The sequence below is a fragment of the Hordeum vulgare genome, chromosome 5H, assembly GCF_904849725.1.
Source record: "Hordeum vulgare subsp. vulgare chromosome 5H, MorexV3_pseudomolecules_assembly, whole genome shotgun sequence".
NCBI classification, from domain to species: domain Eukaryota; kingdom Viridiplantae; phylum Streptophyta; class Magnoliopsida; order Poales; family Poaceae; genus Hordeum; species Hordeum vulgare.
Genome location: NC_058522.1, coordinates 47512520 through 47523163, shown reverse-complemented (window position 1 = coordinate 47523163; position 10644 = coordinate 47512520).

Below are 10644 nucleotides of genomic sequence, written 5' to 3'. Positions count from 1 at the left end.
GACCTCATTTGATTACCGGAAGGTTTTCGGAGTTACCGGGAATGTACCGGGAATGACGAATGGGTTCCGGGAGTTCACCGGAGGGGGGTAACCCACTCCGGGGAAGCCCATAGGCATTTGGGGGGGGGGGTCACACCAGCCCTTAGTGGGCTGGTGGGACAGCCCACCAAATCCTATGCGCCAAGGAAGGAAAAATCAAAGGAAAAGAAAAAAAAGAGGAGAAGTGGGAAGGGGGAAGGACTCCCTCCCACCAAACCAAGTAGGACTCGGTTTGGGGGGAGAGAGTCCTCCCCCCTGGCTCGGCCGACCCCTTGGGGTTCCCTTGGACCCCAAGGCAAGGTCCCCCTCCCTCCTCCTATATATATGGGGCTTTTAGGGCAGATTTGAGACGACTTTCTCACGGCTGCCCGACCACATACCTTCATAGTTTTTCCTCTAGATCGCGTTTCTGCGGAGCTCGGGCGGAGCCCTGCTGAGACAAGATCATCACCAACCTACGGAGCGCCGTCACGCTGCCGGAGAACTCTTCTACCTCTCCGTCTCTCTTGCTGGATCAAGAAGGCCGAGATCATCGTCGAGCTGTACGTGTGCTGAACGCGGAGGTGCCGTCCGTTCGGTACTAGATCGTGGGACTGATCGCGGGATTGTTCGCGGGGCGGATCGAGGGACGTGAGGACGTTCCACTACATCAACCGCGATCTCTAATCACTTCTGCTGTACGATCTACAAGGGTACGTAGATCACTCATCCCCTCTCGTAGATGGACATCACCATGATAGGTCTTCGTGCGCGTAGGAAATTTTTTGTTTCCCATGCGACGTTCCCCAACAGTGGCATCATGAGCTAGGTTCATGCGTAGATGTCTTCTCGAGTAGAACACAAAAGGTTTTTTGGGCGGTGATGTGCGTTTTGATGCCCTCCTTAGTCTTTTCTTGATTCCGCGGTATTGTTGGATTGAAGCGGCTTGGACCGACATTACTCGTACGCTTACGAGAGACTGGTTTCATCGTTACGAGTAACCCCCTTTGCTCAAAGATGACTGGCAAGTGACGGTTTCTCCAACTTTAGTTGAATCGGATTTGACCGAGGAGGTCCTTGGATGAGGTTAAATAGCAACTCATATATCTCCGTTGTGGTGTTTGCGTAAGTAAGATGCGATCCTACTAGATACCCTTGGTCACCACGTAAAACATGCAACAACAAAATTAGAGGACGTCTAACTTGTTTTTGCAGGGTATGATTGTGATGTGATATGGCCAATGATGTGATGTGATATATTGGATGTATGAGATGATCATGTTGTAATAGAAATATCGACTTGCACGTCGATGGTACGGCAACCGACAGGAGCCATAGGGTTGTCTTTTATACTAACATATGTGCTTGCAGATGCGTTTACTATTTTGCTAGGATGTAGCTTTAGTAGTGATAGCATAAGTAGCACGACAACCCCGATGGCGACACGTTGATGGAGATCATGATGATGGAGATCATGGTGTGGCGCCGGTGACAAGAAGATCGTGCCGGTGCTCTGGTGATGCAGATCAAGAAGCACGTGATGATGGCCATATCATGTCACTTATGAATTGCATGTGATGTTAATCCTTTTATGCACCTTATTTTGCTTAGAACGACGGTAGCATTATGAGGTGATCTCTCACTAAAATTTCAAGACGAAATTGTGTTCTCCCCGACTGTGCACCGTTGCTACAGTTCGTCGTTTCGAGACACCACGTGATGATCGGGTGTGATAGACTCAACGTTCACATACAACGGGTGCAAAACAGTTGCGCACGGAGAACACTCGGGTTAAGCTTGACGAGCCTAGCATGTGCAGACATGGCCTCGGAACACATGAGACCGAAAGGTCGATCATGAATCATATAGATGATATGATTAGCATAGAGATGCTTACCACTGAAACTACTCCCGACTCACGTGATGATCGGACTTGGGATAGTGTAGGTGGATCATGAACCACTCAAATGACTAGAGAGATGTACTTTTTGAGTGGGAGTTCTTAAGTAATATGATTAATTGAACTAATTGTCATGAACATAGTCTTAATGGTCTTTGCGAATTACGATGTAGCTTGCGCTATGGCTCTACTGTTTTTATATGTTCCTAGAGAAAATTTAGTTGAAAATTAATAGTAGCAACCTTTGCAGACTGAGTCTGTAAAACCGAGGATTGTCCTCGTTGCTACGCAGAAGGCATATGTCCTTAATGCACCACTCGGTGTGCTGCACCTCGAGCGTCGTCTGTGGATGCTATGAACATCCGACATACACGTTACTGATGACTACACGATAGTTCAGTGCAAGATACTTGATGGCTTAGAAGCAAGGCGCCGAAAACGTTGTAAAACGTCACGGAACATAAGTGATGTTCCGAAGAGATGAAATTGTGATTTCATGCTTGTGCCCTTGTTAAGAGGTACGAGACCTCCAAACAAGATTCTTTGTCCACAAAGTAAAAGAGAAAAGCTCAATCATTGAGCGTGTGCTCAGATTGTCTGAGTACGACAATCGCTTGAATCAAGTGGGAGTTAATCTTCCAGATGAGATAGTGATGGTTCTCCAAAGTCACTGCCACCAAGCTATGAGAGCTTCGTGATGAACTATAACATATCAAGGATAGATACTATGATCTTTTGAGTGATTCGCGATGTTTGACACTGCGAAAGTAGAAATCAAGAAGGAGCATCAATAGTTGATGGTTAGTAAAACCACTAAGTTTCAAGAAAGGCAAGGGCTAGAAGGGATACTTCGTGAAACGGCAAAACAGTTGCTGCACTAATGAAGAGACCCAAGATTAAACCCAAACCCGAGACTAAGTGCTTCTGTAATAAGGGGAACAGTCACTGAGGCGGAGCAACTCTAGATACTTGGTGGATAAGAAGGCTGGCAAAAGTCGAGAGAAGTATATATGTGATATACATAAATGTTGATGTGTACTTTACTAGTACTCCTAGTAGCACGTGGGTATTGGATACCGGTTCGGTTGCTAAGTGATTAGTAACGCGAAATGAAAGCTACGACATAAACGGAGACTAGCTAAAGGCGAGGTGACGATACGTGTTGGAAGTGTTTCCAAGGTTGATATAATCAAACGTCGCACGCTCCCTCTACCATCGGGATTGGTGTTGAACCTAAATAATTGTTATTTGTTGTTTGCGTTAAGCGTGAACATGATTGGATCGTGTTTATTGCAATACGATTATTCATTCAAAGAGAATAATGGTTACTCTATTTGCTCGAATAATCACCTTCAATGGTTTATTGAATCTCGATTGTAGTGTTACACATTGGTGCCAAAAGATACGAGTTAATAATGATAGTACCACTTACTTGTGGCACTGCCGCTTGAGTCATGTTAGTATAAATTGCATGAAGAGGCTCCATGCTGATGGATCTTTGTACTCACCTGATTTCGAATCGCTAAGTGACATGCAAATCATACCACATGAGCAAGGCCTTGTTTTCGTTGAGATGAAATAAGATAGTAACTTGTTGGAAGTGATACATTTTGATGTATGCAGTCCAATGGGTGCTGAGGCACGCAGTGGATATCATTATGTTCTTACTTCACTGACGATTTGAGTAGATACTAGAGTATTTACTTAATGAATCACAAGTCTGAAATATTAAAAAGTTCTATTCTGTTTCAGAGTGAAGTTCGTCGTAACAAGAGGATAAACTGTCTACGATATGATCATAGAAATGAATATCTGAGTTACGAGTTTTGGTACGCAGTTAAGACAATGTGGAAGTTGTTTCGCAGTTCATGCCACCTGGAACATCATAGTGTGATGATGTGTCTGAACATCATAGCCACGCACTATTTGGTATGATGCATACTATGATGTCTCTTATCGAATTACCACTATCGTTTATGGGTTATGCATTAGAGACAACCGCACTCACTTTAAATAGGGCACCACGTATTTCCGTTGAGATGACACAGTATAGACTGAGGTTTAGAGAAATCTAAACTGTCGTTTCTTGAAAGTTTGGGGTTTCGACACTTATGTGAAAAAGTTTCAGTCTGATAAGCTCGAACCCAAAGCGGATAAATGCATCTTCATAGGATATCCAAAACAGTTGGGTACATCTCCTATCTCAGATCCAAAAGCAAAGTGTTTGTTTCTAGAAACGGATCCTTTCTCGTGGAAAGGTTTCTCTCGAAAGAATTGAGTAGGAGGGTAGTAGAACTTGATGAGGTTATTGAACCATCACTTCAACCAGTGTGTAGCAGGGCGCAGGAAGTTGTTCATTTGGCGCCTACACCAATTGAAGTGGAAGCTGATGATGATGATCATTGATCTTCGAATCAAGATACTACAAACCTCGTAGGTCGACAAGGTCGCGTACTGCTGCAGAGTGGTACGGTAACCCTGTCTTGGAGGTCATGTTGTTGAGCAACAGTGAACCTACGAGTTATGGAGAAAGCGATGGTGGGCCCGGATTCCGACAAATGGCTGGAAGCCATGAAATCCGAGAGAGGATCCATGTATGAAACCAAAGTATAGACTTTGGAAGAATTACTTGATGGTCATAGGACTATTGAGTAAAGATGGATCTTTAAAAGAAGACAGACGATGATAGGTGATAAGTCACTATTAAGAAAAGCTCGACTTGTCGCAAAGATGTTTTCGACAAGATCAAACAGTTGACTATGATGAGACTTTCTCACTCGTAGCGATGCTAAAGGTCTGTTAGAATTATGTTAGTTGTTGATGCATTATTTATGAAATATTGCACGTAGGATGTCAAAACATTGTTTCCTCGACGGTTTCCTTGAGCAAACATTGTATGTGATACAACCAGAAGGTTTTGTCGATCCTAAAGATACTAGCAAGTATGCAAGCTCCAGTGATCCTTCAATGGACTGGTGCAAGCATCTCGGAGTTGGAATATACAGTTTGATGAGATGATCAAGGATTTTGGGTTTGTACAAGGTTTATGAGAAACTTGTATTTCCAAAGAAGTGAGTGGGAGTACTATAGAATTTCTGATAGGTATATGTGGTTGACATATTGTGGATCAGAAGTGATGTAGAATTTCTGTAAAGCATACAAGGTTGTTTTGAAAGAAGTTTTCAAAGGAGTACCTGGATTACGCTACTTGAACGTTGAGCTTCAAAGATCTATGGAGATAGATCGAAAAGCGCTTAATGGAAGTTTTCAACAAGATTCATGCCTTGACAAGTTTTTGAAAGGAGTTCAAAATAGATCAGCAAAGAAGGAGTTCTTGGTTGCGTTGTGAGGTGTGAATTTGAGTAAGACTCAAGACCCGACCCCGGCGGAATAAAGAGAATAGACGAAGGTCGTCTTCTATGCCTTAGCCGTAGAATCTAAAGTATGCCATGCTATGTACCGCACCTGATGTGTGCCTTGACTCAAAGTATGTTGAGAGGTACAGAGAGTGATCCATGATTGAATCACTAGCAGCGGTCAAAATTTATCCTTAGTAACTAATGGACTAAGGAATTTTTCTTGATTATGGAGGTGGTTGAAGAGTTCGTCGTAAAGGGTTACGTCGATGTAAGCTTTGACACTAATCCGAATAACTATGAGTAGTGAAACGGATTCGTATAGTAGAGTAGATATTTGGAGCATTTCCGAATAGCATGTAGTAGCAGCATCTATAAAATGATATAAAGATTTGTAAAGAACGCACGGATCTGAAAGTTTCAGAACCGTTGACTAAAACCTCTCTCACGAGCAAGACGTGATCAGACCCCATAACTATATGGGTGTTGGATTCGTTGGAATCACATGGTGATGTGAACTAGATTATTGACTCTAGTGCAAGTGGGAGACTGTTGGAAATATGCCCTAGAGGCAATAATAAATTAGTTATTATTATATTTCTTAGTTCATGATAATCGTTTATTATCCATGCTATAATTGTATTGATTGGAAACACAATACTTGTGTGGATACATAGACAAAACACTGTCCCTAGTAAGCCTCTAGTTGACTAGCTCGTTGTTCAAAAGATGGTCAAGGTTTCCTGGCCATAGGCAAGTGTTGTCACTTGATAACGGGATCACATCATTGGGAGAATCATGTGATGGACTAGACCCAAACTAATAGACGTAGCATGTTGATCGTGTCATTTTGTTGCTACTGTTTTCTGCGTGTCAAGTATTTATTCCTATGACCATGAGATCATATAACTCACTGACACCGGAGGAATGCTTTGTGTGTATCAAACGTCGCAACGTAACTGGGTGACTATAAAGATGCTCTACAGGTATCTCCGAAGGTGTTAGTTGAGTTAGTATGGATCAAGACTGGGATTTGTCACTCCGTGTGACGGAGAGGTATCTCGGGGCCCACTCGGTAATACAACATCACACACAAGCCTTGCAAGCAATGTAACTTAATGTAAGTTGCGGGATCTTGTATTACGGAACGAGTAAAGAGACTTGCCGGTAAACGAGATTGAAATAGGTATGCGGATACTGACGATCGAATCTCGGACAAGTAACATACCGAAGGACAAAGGGAATGACATACGGGATTATACGAATCCTTGGCACTGAGGTTCAAACGATAAGATCTTCATAGAATATGTAGGATCCAATATGGGCATCCAGGTCCCGCTGTTGGATATTGACCGAGGAGTCTCTCGGGTCATGTCTACATAGTTCTCGAACCCGCAGGGTCTGCACACTTAAGGTTCGACGTTGTTTTATGCGTATTTGAGTTATATGGTTGGTTACCGAATGTTGTTCGGAGTCCCGGATGAGATCACGGACGTCACGAGGGTTTCCGGAATGGTCCGGAAACGAATATTGATATGTAGGATGACCTCATTTGATTACCGGAAGGTTTTCGGAGTTACCGGGAATGTACCGGGAATGACGAATGGGTTCCGGGAGTTCACCGGAGGGGGGCAACCCACTCCGGGGAAGCCCATAGGCATTTGGGGGGGTCACACCAGCCCTTAGTGGGCTGGTGGGACAGCCCACCAAATCCTATGCGCCAAGGAAGGAAAAATCAAAGGAAAAGAAAAAAAAGAGGAGAAGTGGGAAGGGGGAAGGACTCCCTCCCACCAAACCAAGTAGGACTCGGTTTGGGGGGGGAGAGTCCTCCCCCCTGGCTCGGCCGACCCCTTGGGGTTCCCTTGGACCCCAAGGCAAGGTCCCCCTCCCTCCTCCTATATATATGGGGCTTTTAGGGCAGATTTGAGACGACTTTCTCACGGCTGCCCGACCACATACCTTCATAGTTTTTCCTCTAGATCGCGTTTCTGCGGAGCTCGGGCGGAGCCCTGCTGAGACAAGATCATCACCAACCTCCGGAGCGTCGTCACGCTGCCGGAGAACTCTTCTACCTCTCCGTCTCTCTTGCTGGATCAAGAAGGCCGAGATCATCGTCAAGCTGTACGTGTGCTGAACGCGGAGGTGCCGTCCGTTCGGTACTAGATCGTGGGACTGATCGCGGGATTGTTCGCGGGGCGGATCGAGGGACGTGAGGACGTTCCACTACATCAACCGCGATCTCTAATCGCTTCTGCTGTACGATCTACAAGGGTACGTAGATCACTCATCCCCTCTCGTAGATGGACATCACCATGATAGGTCTTCGTGCGCGTAGGAAAATTTTTGTTTCCCATGCGACGTTCCCCAACAACGAGAACCGGCAACTACTAACGGATGCAAGTTTTGAAAACTGGCGGCAACGGAGATGCCGATGCAATGCTGATGATGCGCATGATGCGATGATGATGCGGCAACTGAAAATACCCACACGACGAAAACGGAACGAAAAGGGGAAGCTTCTTGAACGTCGGCATCGGGCTGTCACAACTCTCCTACACTACAAGAGGATCTCGCCCCAAGATCCAAGAATGAAAGGGGGAGAGGATGAGAAAGCACAAGAGGTAAAAACTTAGTCGCTTCTTTGACAAACGAGTGAAACCAACGATCTTTGAAGGTTGCAAGGAGATGAGGGACGATATGAGAAACAAGCAAGAATTCACGGAAAATCTCGGCAGCACTTCGGTAGGAAAAATAGGACAAAAAAATTCGATAAGATGGAAGAATCAGACAATAAACACAACAAACAAGTAAATAGAATAAGGGAACACCATGATCTTGGTAGAACAACAAGATTGACCCAAAGGAGCAACGACACAAAGCCTCCGGAACAATAGAATAGGAACTAGCTCATACGGAAGAAGAGAACGAAGATAGAATGACAACCACTACAAGAACCAAGGATAGATGAAAGCAAAGATATCAAAACTTCTTAGACCAAGAGGGTGCATTGAGAACTAGGATTAATGACAAGCACCATGATAGCACAATCCATAGGAAAAGCTTTAGGTGAAAACCAAACCAAGATAGCTCAATGAAGAAATCATGGGTTGAAAATATCTCAACACCATAGAATCGGTGGGTTTAATTATCTCGTTCTTGAAATAAAATCTCTTCGAGACTCCTACACTAACAAGAAGGCTATAATACCACCTCAAAGGATAAAGGAAGAACAAATGCACATATAAATGCAAGAGAAAGGATACTTGAGGTACTCCAATAAGAATCTTGAAGAACACTTTGAGAAAATCATATCCTTGATGAACCACCATGAAGGACCTCCGTATACCAATGAACGATGCAACGATATGAAGGTAGAAAAGAATATGATTATGACCTTCCAAGATTTAGATGGAGCCTCACGGAGAGAAACTTGATAGAACTTACAACTCCGGAAAAGAAAAGATAAGAACACTTGAGAAACGAATTGATATCATGCCACTCCGGAAGAAGAATTTAAATCTCTTGGAAGAAGGAAAAACAAGAATAAGAATTATGTTATGCTTATCCTTCAACAAGTTAAACTGATGACAATCAACGGATTTAGCATACCACTTATTCTTCTAGAAATGGTTGAGGAGAGATATATGAGCACAACTAGAAGAAATGTTGCAAGAAACACCGGTGAGAATTGAAATGAACGAGGCAACCATGAATGACTGGAGATACATGAGAATGAAAAGATCTTGAGCCACCTAACAGAAAACTTGAAAAAGGCACCGGATAATCGAGAGACGAACGAAGGGACAACAATTGAGAAGAATCGAGGATGAAAGCTGAAAGCTGAGAACGAAGAATCTTCTGGATGATGGTCTTCGGAGGATCGAGAAATAAAATAACTCAGAGAAGCACCGGATAGGAAGAAAAGAATTACTCATGATTCGGAATAAACAAGATGATGGCACAAAGCTGAAATGATGAATCTCCAAGAGAATGGACCAAGATTGAGAAAAACACTCCTTCGACTTGCAAGTTGAGAATGATGACGAGAGCAACACCAAGAATTAATGAGACACTCCGGAATAAGAAAGAATGAAAGGTTGAGCCATATGAGAATTAATTCAAATAGATCTTGGAGAAGGAATATGACTGATGAAAATCATGCTTACATCATAGTTGAAAGATTTAAGATCTGCGGAAAAATACAGAGCTATATAAGATCCTGGGAAAAACATGTGGGTTATGGGCCCACTCAAAGAAACCACCGTTGAAAAGATTGCTAGAAAGAAGGATATTGCACCGGAATACGAAAACTAGATGAGGTTAGCACCCCAAAATAATTAAAGAATTGGGAACAAGAATTCTGAGATAACTTCAACGCTCCAGATCGAAAAGAGAGGAATTAATAAACAAGATAGGCTAAAGAATTCCCAACGCAGGAAAGAATTACAAGGATGAATAGGATGTAATGAACACGGACAATTGAATTAAATTCACCGGTAAGGATGACAAGAATGAACAAAGATGAACATGAAGCTCCTAAGAATCTTCACAACGAATCACCGGCTACGAAAGGAAGACGAGATAGCGGAAGCACAATGAAAAGAACTCCTGGATGAAAATTGAATCACTGAGAAAAAAAGGGCGGGAGGGTGGGGAAAAACAAAGACAACTTGGGCTAGATGAGATGAACTCCGGAATAAATGGGAGAAAGATCTGCAAGAATTGGAGAGGGTTGAAATCACTTGAAGAGAAACACACCGGTTGGAAAAGAATTACTATGACGACTCCGGTTGACAAGAATGATAAGACAATTGATTTGAGCAAAGAGAATTAGCATTCCCACAAAAATATGAGAACACCTCTTAGGAAAGATCTGAAATCACGACTTGACATCGAAGCAACACGAATTACCATAATCAGCAAAACAAAGGGATGAAGCTACAAAACAAGCCAGAACAAACTCATGAGAAAGATTTCCGTTCGATATTTTCGTGGACAGGATCGCACGGGCTCGATTTACACTAGCCATCAAGTGCAAGGCAGTGCACCCGACATACGAAGTGTCCCCGAGTCGTAGCAAGCTACAAGGACTCTTTAAGACACAACGTGTACCGCTGTAAGTCAGTCGTGAACAAACGAATCCACTAGATGTCGAACCCCAACCTAACATCATGCATTTGTTGGAAGATTTTCCTATAAGAAACTACTTGAATTCCCACCTATGAATTCCCGAAATATCTGGTCATGCAATCTGGTACACGGATACAAGGAGTAATAACACACAACTCCTATTCTAACCCGTCACCTGTATCACATCCGTCAACACACGACCAGAATCTCGGACCTTCATCTACAACAGACCCTCGTGAT